This window comes from Neolamprologus multifasciatus, chromosome 1, assembly GCF_963576455.1.
Source record: "Neolamprologus multifasciatus chromosome 1, fNeoMul1.2, whole genome shotgun sequence".
NCBI lineage: Eukaryota > Metazoa > Chordata > Actinopteri > Cichliformes > Cichlidae > Neolamprologus > Neolamprologus multifasciatus.
In genome coordinates this window covers 37020951-37030744 of record NC_140439.1, presented here as the reverse complement: position 1 = coordinate 37030744, position 9794 = coordinate 37020951, and the positions used below count along the sequence as shown (strand labels likewise).

General features: G+C 39.6%; 1 long non-coding RNA gene across 1 annotated transcript in view; it reads right to left on the bottom strand.

Annotated features, from left to right (window-relative positions):
* The window catches only part of LOC146526206 (uncharacterized), a 372953-nt gene that overhangs the window by 322244 nt on the left and 40915 nt on the right, over window positions 1-9794 (bottom strand). The gene's annotated exons all lie outside the window — the stretch shown is intronic.

The following is a 9794-nucleotide window of genomic DNA, read 5'->3' as shown; positions in this document are numbered from 1 at the left end:
ACTTTTTAGGGAGTAATGCAAATAAAAAAAAATTAAAAAGCTCCAATGCAGTGTGTGTGAAAACATTTAATAAAACTCAAACAACACTTTTTAAAACAAAAATTATGGACCTATTATTATTTACATCAGATGCATATTTTTAAAGATTTGTGTCCCAGAGATAAAGTCACTTTTTAACATGTTGTGATATAGAGACTAAAGTGCATGGCATATTCTTGTATAATAGGTTTCTGGTCACTTTATATAGTTAAACGCTGAGTGTGGAGTGTAAGAGTTCGACCTTTTGCAAAAATGAGCAGGAATGAAGCTGAACTACTAAGAGTTGGTTTGATATTTTGTGCTTTTTTCCTCATTATTTTTTGTCCATTTTTGTATCTACTCATATTTATACAATATAGATTCTGTTTATGTTCTTTGATAGGTTTAAAGTGCTTTTTTTATTTATTCGTATCTGTTTTTCTCTCCCAGTAACTAACAGAATATCAGTGACCTGGGTTTCGTGATGTTTCTCCTCTTCAAAACTTTCCCAGCTGTCTTGACCAACGAGGCTTTTATTTTGTTGAGCAATTTGTTTGCCATTTCCCGTTCAGAAGTTTTGAGGCGTGTCTCAAGTTCAATTTATTTCGATGGCACTTCGTACACGCTGAGCTTTTACTGTCTGCTACGAGTCATCACAGCGTTTCATTCATGTCAATATTTAGTTTAAAAAACGAAGATAAAGTTTCTGTGAGTCTAAAATCGGAGCATATCTGATCACTTTGCTTTTAAACTTTTAAACACTAAAATCTCTAAAATCTCGTGCTGATAAGTCTAACTGTGGACCATTGCACGCACACATTATGTTTTATCTGGTGAGATAACATTATCACACATTACATTACACATTTTCTACGATTGCCCAAAACAACAGCACAGATTCCAGTTTTGTTCTTTTATGCTCATTAAAGTTGCAGTAGGAGGTTCACTGCATATCGTGATATTGAAAAGTGTTCCTAATATTTTGTCCTAGTATAATAAACGTGTAACCCAGGTTAAAACCTGTTGATGAATCAACATATCACTTCCTCTCGCTTTGCCTCATTACTTTTGGACCTGTTTGGTTTCTGCTACCTGGTGCTCTGAATGGGTCAGTTACCATTTTATATTTACCAGCCCAGCTAGTGCTGTTTATGTTAAATGAACACAGATATTGTTGTGTAATTAAGGTTGTTTTTTATGCTTTTATACTTATACTTTTATACAGCTTATAAGATTATATTTGGACAAAAGTTTACTTAATTTAATGTTGTGCAACATTAGTCAGTAACTGTTACTTGAGACTGAGCTGGTCAAGCATGAGGAAAGTCATGTAGTTTAAAAAACTTTTTTTTTTTTTTTTTTTACAGAAAATGTAAAATAATTAAACAAAAAAAGTCAGAATTTTGGTTTTGGTGGCGCTTTTAAAGGAGATAAACAAAACAAAACTTACGTTGTAGTGCTAACATATAACTGAGTAATAAACTAACTGCTCAGATAAACTCACCTAACATCCAAGAGACGAATGGGAGCTTGAACACTTGTTGATCAGATAAACGTGAGCACATGTTGGTGACACGCACTAATACATGACCTGATTACAAAAAACGAAATAAAATAACTTGCTTTTCAATTATTACTTTCACTTAATGGTTATCAAACCCAAAATATCTAAATAACTAAGTCAAATGATATGAACAACATATTTAAAGTAACTAGTTTCATCATCTCTTCCACCCATGATATCGCAAAAAGTGGTACAATCCATTCATGACGTCATGTATTTAATCGCCAGTACCGATCTGCTCATTTCACTCCCTCAGCAGCTGTACCCCCCAGCGCAAAGAGAACAAGAGAAAAAAGACAAAATAAGAAAGTAGTTCAGCAGACCAGCACCTTTAATTAAAAGTGTGCACTCTAAATATAACTAAGTGTTTTCATAGGTTATGAATTATGGTAGTAAAGTCACTGAGTTTCAGCTGAATTCTGTGCTTCAACTATAACTTACATTAATTCGTACAATTTCATAATAAAAACCTTTGACACACATACCCCAGATTAGTTCTTGCAGTGCAAGCTTAGATTAATTATTCGGTTCAGAGTAGTTTAGCATATCTTTGGCTATCGCAGTGAGCAGCATGACTCAGGAGGACATTGAACGGGTGGACCTGTGCAGGTCCCACTTTGGGAAGCACCCCTCATGTTTCTTTGACACTAAAAAGAGCTCATTCATAATTTGTTCAGCTAGTTTTAAAGAATAATGTTACTATAAATTGCTAATACAAATATTCTGCAGTCATAATCAACTGTTCTAATGTGTGGTGAAAATGTTTCTCCTGTTTGTTGTGACTTTGCAGCAACTGCTAAATAAACTTGAATCTGTAACATGAAATCAAAAATCACGTGTCATTTGTGTGCAGTGGAAAATTGGTTTTATTTAAATGAGCTGGGCATTTATTTATCTTGGGTGTCTAAATGAGTCTATCACTTACGAACTGGGCTTTAAAATCCGGCAAATCTCACTTCCTGGAGTCACTGCTCCACTGTTAAAACTGAAAATGTGGAAGCTTTGAGAAGTTGCTGCAGAGCTGTAATGCTTTCCTGGTAAAGTTGACACATGTCACAGGTGACAGACCGGGGAGAGGCAGCGCTAGCATAACAGATTAATTTAAGCAGCAGCTCACCCAGCTGAGCCTGAAAGTCCACCATAATTAATATTATTATTGTTCATGTAATTAAAAAGGACCAGTGTGGATATATATACATATATATATATATATGTAGTTTTCTTCTTCTTCTTCTTCTTTTTTTGTATTTCCAACAAACCTGCAACCTTCAGGCAGAACCTGTTAAACATCACATCATGAGTGCAGCTCAGTACCTGGGTGTTCACCTCAACAATAAACTGGACTGGACTACAAATACAGACGTCCTGTATAAGAAGGGCCAGAGTCGGCTCCACCTGCTGAGGAGACTGAGGTCCTTCGGCGTCTGCAGGACTCTGTTAAGGACATTCTATGGCACTGTGGTAGCATCTGCCCTTTTCTATGCAGTGGCCTGCTGGGGGAGTGGATGCACGGACAGGGACAGGATTGACAAACTGGTGCGGAGGTCTACCTCCGTGCTGGGATGTCCCCTGGAGTCTGTGGAGGTGGTTGGTGAGGGGAGGATGTTAGTAAAGCTGACATCCATCATGAACAACCCACATCACCCACTGCATGAGTCTGTGAGTGGGCTGAGCAGCTCCTTTAGTCAGAGACTGAAACACCCTCGCTGCAGGAAGGAGCGCTTTCGCAGATCATTCATCCCAACAGCAGTTAGACTCTATAACTCCTCAATCACGATGTCATAAGTCACTGTGAACATCCACGGTCACCACTTCATGCATAATGGACCTTCCATGACCTTCCAAGCTATAAAGTTTATGTCTTCCATATTTCCAACTATATCCATAATCACATACTGTGTATGCTACCATTGTATATAGTGTATTATCTTACTTTTTTTCATTGATTGTACTTATTTGTATTTTTGTATTTCCTTCATATATCTGTACCTGAGCTGAGGTGACGCAAAAATTTCCCTGTTGTGGGATCAATAAAGTCTTATCTTATCTTATCTCTTATCTTATTCAGAGTCAGAGCCATGCACTCCATCCTGCTGCTGGAAACAGAATTTTATTCATCTGTCAGAGATACATACAATTATAAGAAACATTTGTAGGAAATGGAATAACTTTAATAAGAGTCAAATTGTGCATTTTCCACCCAGTAAAAAAACGTATTGTCAGCAGTAATGAGTGAGCTGAAGGCAGAGAACGCCACAGACAGACTGACAGTCGCTGGGAGTCTGACATGGGCAGATGTACTGATGCTTTTTCCACTTGATAACTATATTTTTCTCTTCGTGCAGCTGATAGCACTCTCATGGAGAGTAAATGTGATTAAAACCTGACGTAATCAACAAAGCAGAAGGTGATCAGACAACATGTTTACCAATGACAGGGTTCATTTCCTGTCTGATTTATGGCATCAGACATTTAATAACATGACTGTGAGTGAGGTGTGGTAGTGGTGTGTTTGTGTGTGTTTGTCTGTGCATTTGTGTGCACATTTATCTGCTTGTTCTTGACGTATCTTACTCTTACTCCCTTGTTACGTCAAACCTTTCTAGGATTCCTGTTTTTGTTGCCTTCTGGGAATTCCAGAGTTTTTAGTTAATAAAAAGCTTACTTATTATTGTTCAACCAGCCTGCTGGGTCCTCTCTCCAGCTTATTATGACACTAGTGTCCTTACTTTTGAATACCCCCAAAGGAAGAAGAAGAAAAAGGTGCAATAACTCAGAAATTAGTTCAACTAAGCAGCCAGCTGTGAGCTCAGCTCTCTCAAAGATAACTCACGCCACTGTGCAACAAACAAACCACATATGAAGAAAGTAAACATATCATAAATGCACTGATATCTTGGAGTAGGCAAAATAATTAGATGCAAACATACGAACATATTATGTGAATTTACCCTTGTCCTGATATCTTAGAGCTTTTGATTTTTGTAGGTTAAAAGATCTCAAAAAGAAACATCATTCCTTGATCTAAAGAAGCTCAAGAACAACTGAGAAAGAAAGTCAGTGACATCTATCAGCCTGGAAAGGGTAACGAAGCCATTTCTAAGGCTGTGAGACTCCAGTGAGCCGTGGTGAAGACTCCAGAGGTTGATTCTGTTCATCTGGACGCAGCGTTTTCACGTTTCGTCACTCATCCAAGTGACTTCTTTGTTCTCAGCCTTATAAACAGGACATTTGCACAATGTCGGAAACCAGCCCACCGAATGAACAACGGGCTGTGAGGTCACTTCCTGGATCGTGTCAAGGAACTGACCTCACAGCCCGTTGTTCATTCTGAACAATCTGATCATCAAAAAGTGTTGAAAACTTGTAACAGTGGTGAACTTATTCCTGAGTAGCTAGCCTCCCAAAATTACACCAAGAGCAAATCGACGACTCATTCAGGAGGTCACAAAACTCAGAAATAATACTGCAGCCCTCACTTGCCTCAATTAAGGTCAGAGGTCACGATTCAACAATAAGAAAGAGCCTGGGGAAAAAAAGAACACTGTTCACAAAAAAGAACACAAAGGTTTGTCTCACATTTGCCAAAAAAAACATCTTAAAAATCTCCAAGTTTGGAAAATGTTTGGACTGATGTGATTGTTGAGTTCAAATCACACATAAAAACACATCCAGCATTTCATAAACATACCCATAATACCACCAGTCAAACTTGGTAGCATGATGGTCTGGTACTGCTTTGCTGCTTTAGGACCTGGACACTTGCTCTAGCTGATGGAACCATGAATTCTGTTCTCTCTCCTCAAAACGTCAGAGAAGGTCTGGCTCAAGTGCACTTGGGTTTTTCATCGGACCCAAAACACACCAGCAAGTCCTCCTGTGATTTTGGAGAGGCCCAGTCAAAGTCTGACTCCGAACCATTTTTGGCTACGTTCACACTGCAGGTCTTAATGCTCAATTCAGATTTTTTGATCAAATCCGATAACTTTTGTCTGCTCGTTCACACTACAAATAAAATGCGACAGCAAACGCTCTAGTGTGAACGCTCAAAGCGGCCCGCATGCGCGCGTTGTGTGTGAAGAAGACTTCACACACAACGCGCTCTGTTTAGACCCAGAGCAACAGTATTGTTTGACTGAAGGCCGTTAATATAAAGACTTCGGACTTTACGTTTCCCAATTTTTGCTTTAAGTTATTTTGTTATTTCCATAATAATGTAAATAACCTAATAATGATCCTTATTGCTGTTTTAGAGGAGCGCTGCTTCAAAGGATAGTTGCAGATTTCTGTCAGAATCTACAGATTATACAGAACAAATAAAATGTTCACGTTTCTCCAACGTTGTCTTCCCAACAGTTTCACCGGATGGCCAGGAAGCGTTCACGATGTCTTCTCCGGCGCTGATAGTTGGCATCTGTCTTGTGTCAGTGACGTAAAAGACGGATTTAATGCGACGTGACCATCACACAGCAGTCGCTTTCTAAAACATCGGATATGTATCGGATTCAGTACCACATACGAAAGTGACCCAGTGATATTTGAAAATATCGGATTTGTGCTGTTCACACTGTCATAGCATGATCGGATATGGGTCACATAGGGTCAAAAAAATCGGATTTGATGCGCTTTCGCCTGCAGTGTGAACGTAGCCTTAGATGCTTTGGCCTTAAATAGGCCGTTCATACTTGAAATCCCTCCAGTGTGGCTGGATTAAAACAATTTCACAAGGAAGAGTGGGCCAAAATTCCTCACCAGCAATGTGTCAGACTCAGTGCCAGTTGAGTCTGATTGCAGTTTTTGTTGCCAACCACTTATTAGGTATAAGGCGCAGTGACTTTCGCACAGGGCCAGCTAGGTTTGGTATAAAAAAAAAATCCTTAATAAATGAAATAGATTTCTTCAAACCTACATTTTGTATTTACTCAGGTTATCTTTGATTAACGTTAGAATTTGTTTGATCTGAAGCATGCAAGTATGACAAATATGTAAAACACTAATAAATCAAGAAGGAGGAAAATTCTTGTTCAAGCCGCTGTACAACAACGGAAAGGATAGGAAGATTTCAGAAGAAACATAATGTGATTAACCAAATTTTTGCAGGCATTAAGAATTAATTAATTCAAAAGAACAAATGATGGGGCCTGGAGAGACTGTGCTCCTGCAGAGCCTGCTGCCTGCGAGACAGGAAGAAAGAATTTTAAATCTCTTTAGATACCACAGACTGTTCAGATGCTGTTGTTGATTGGACTTTCTGAAATATAAAACAGAGCCATGCTGGTGGCTGCAGCATCAGATGAATATTAATAATATGCTGCATTTGCAAATTAAATTTGACAGATTAGACGTCTTTTCAGGCATCGCCATTCGTCAGTGGTTTAAAGACAAAAACACAGCAGCAGTCTCCTCCTTTGAAGGGGCAGCGCGAAGTAGAGCAACAGTCTCAGACGTGCTGCCATTTAAATGGCAGCTGGAACCAGTACCAGCCTCGGCACTGGTTCAGTCTGTGAATGCTGCGTGCTCCAGGACTCCAACAAACACAATGCGTCCAAGCTTTGACTGTTTTTACTAGAATGAGGGGTACCTAAAAGTAAAATCCAGCGCTTCTGTTAGTCTTTACCCTTTACCCTTTGTTTTGTTTGTCCTTTTGCTGTTCTGTTACCACACTCGGCTTTTCTGATGCCGTAAAACTTTCAGAGCTTTCATTGCTGAATTAAAACATGAAATTCTTCTTTTTTTTTTCTGAGTGCAGGAACACCGCTGATTTGGGCCATTTCCCCTGCCAGCTTTCATTATCTTCGCCCTGATGTTGCTCTCACTTCATGAAGTCAATCAGAGGAGCCGCAGCAGCTTCACGCCTGCAGCAGCAAACTGGGGAAAACACAAATCACAGGTCTTATAATGCTGAAATCAAAATGAATCATATAGGTAATGTGCTGTAGGCCCCTTCCTACAGTCAGCATCAAGAGCTGGAGACCAGTTACCATGGAAACAGAGGCTGAGTCCCTGATGATCTGCGGTCTGAACTGAATCATCTGTTTATTTGACTCCGGTTAAAACAAGCTAACAACAAATCTACAGATTGACTCTGACATTTTATTTTCATCTCTGCACAAAGAAGAGCTTAAACAAGCCCCCCCAGCCCCCGGCCACCATTTGTTATCCACTTCAAATATAATCATTATTGATCAGGCAGGATTCTTAGAAGCAATCTGGCCATGTGTATTTCCTGGAAACATTTAATAAAGATATAGTGTGCAACATTTGAGCGTGATGTTACCTTTGTTTTTTTAAGCTCTGCTCACTTTGGAGCACCTTTTCAGCTGTGAATGAGTAAATCAATAAATAATAATAACTTTCCTAATAAAACAGGCAGTGGATGCTTTCATTTACAGGACCATCGACAGCCGAAAGCCAACACTCTGTTGCTTCACACCCCTTCAGAGAGGATTTCTACTGGGTTTGGGCTTAAAGGCAGACTTTTCCATCGTTAAGAGCTCCACATATGTTGAGGAGGTCAGCACGTGACTACAGTTTAACTGAAGATGGGCAAACACAAAGCAGCTACACTCTTTAAATCTCTTCTACTACCTAATCAATTTTAATTTAAAAGCAGCAACGAATAAGCAATTCTGTTTACATTATCCATGCTTCCCTTCAGCAGCTGCATTTTCATTGCTATGCAGATGATACCCAGATTTATTATTCTGTGATTCGACACATAAATAAAGACCTAAAGACCTGGATGACCTCTGATTGTTGAGGTTATTGTACTCGGCTCTAAAAATCATAGAAACGTGCTGAAATCCCAGAAAGTTAAATCTTCATCTTCATCTTCATTTGTGTCTCGACTGAAGAAGCCACTGGGAAGGGTGACAAAGCCACTACCACTGACAATGCTAGGCCCAAATGAACAAAATCAACTTTCTGGGATACTCTGGATGGTATTGCCGTGGTCTCCCATGACACTAGTTACTAGTGCATGCATTTATTACTTCTAGGCTGGACTTCTGTAGTTCATTATCATCAGCCCTAAAACTCCCTGAAAAGACTCCAGTTAATCTAAAACACTTAAGCAAGAGTTGTGACAGGGACTAGAAAGAGAAAGCAGATTTCACCCACACTGGTTTCTCTTCACTGGCTCTCAGAGTCTAATTTAAAATCCTTCTCATAAACAAAACATCTTAAACAATCAGGCCCCATCTTATCTTAATGACCTTGTAGTACCATATCACCCCATTAGAGCACTTCGCTCTCACACTGCAGGCCTACTTGTTGTTCCTAGAGTATTTAAAAGTAGAATGGGAGGCAGAGCCTCAGTTTTCAGGCCCCTCTTCTGTGGAACCAGCTTCCAGTTTTGATTCAGGAGACAGACACTATCTCTACTTTTAAGATTAGGCTTCAAACTTTCCTTTTTTTTAAAGCATATAGTTAGGGCTGGACCAGGTGACCCTGAATAGTTGCAATTGGCTTTGGCTACTGGGGGATTCCCATGATGTTTCTTCTTCACTCACTCTGTGTTTATTCACTACTTTGAATTTAATTAGTTATTATTAATCTTTGGCTCTCTTCCACAGCGTGTCTTTGTCCTGTTTCCCTTCTTTCACCCCAACCGGTCGCAGCAGATGGCCCCGCCCCTCCCTGAGCCTGGTTTTGCAGGAGGTTTCTTCCTGTTAAAAGGGAGTTTTTCCTTCCCACTGTCGCCAAGTGTTTGCTCATAGGGGGTCATATGATTGTTGGGTTTTTCTCTGTATTTTAAAAAAATATAAAGTGCCTTGAGGTGACTGTAGCTGTGATTTGGTGCTATCTATATAGTTTAATTGAATCAAATTATACTATACAGTGCCTCATTCAAAGTTGAAAAACATTTAGATTGCTCTATCCATCCATTTTTCTAATACTCATCCAATTCAGGGTGGCTGCAGAGGGCCTGGAGCCTGTCCCAGATGGTTTGGAGGAAGAAAATCAGGGTACACCCTGGACGGGGAGTGACATTCATGTTTTGCATTCATATTAAAGCCAATTTGAAATGACCAACTCATCTAACGATAGGCAAAAGGCGAACGTGCCGACTCTACCCAGAAATGCTCCAACACATTCAAACCCCACACCTGTGGTTCACTTTGGTTCTAACAGAGAACAGAATAAATCTTCTAACTGTCTGCAGTAAAGTTTGGTGCCACTTTGTGTTTACTGATTCTAAGAGTCATCGTGT